The sequence below is a fragment of the Eumetopias jubatus genome, unplaced genomic scaffold (assembly GCF_037043125.1).
Source record: "Eumetopias jubatus isolate StellerSeaLion01/CBP00866 unplaced genomic scaffold, mEumJub1_p1.0 scaffold_5, whole genome shotgun sequence".
In the NCBI taxonomy this organism is placed as follows: Eukaryota; Metazoa; Chordata; class Mammalia; order Carnivora; family Otariidae; genus Eumetopias; species Eumetopias jubatus.
In genome coordinates, this window is record NW_028274811.1 from 32,495,168 (window position 1) to 32,495,553 (window position 386).

A 386-nucleotide genomic window follows, 5' to 3' on the forward strand; every position below is an offset into this window, starting at 1 on the left:
GCGCGTGTGTGAATGCGCTGTCCTTATCCAGACGTTCCTGTTTGGTGTTATTTTAGATAACCGCTGCGATCTGTATTCTTCAGCCCCCAGATCCCCCACTCACTGCATGCCAACATTCTTGAAGGATGTGCGGGTGTCGGGGCACAAGTTCGCCTAACTCCAGTGTTTCCCAGAGGGAACGCAACAGGACTTCCCGTAAACCCCGCGTCCGCCAGGCACGCAGAAGAGGCCGTTGTGCACGCATACGCGTGCAGCCTGGGATACGAAGAAAACCTTGGGGTCGCGCGTTCTCTCGCGCGCCCTCTAGTGGCCTCAGAGAGCAGCGCTGACAGAACGAGGGGGCGGAGCCGGCGGGGCGGAAGTGAGGTCACTTCCGGACTGGGGTG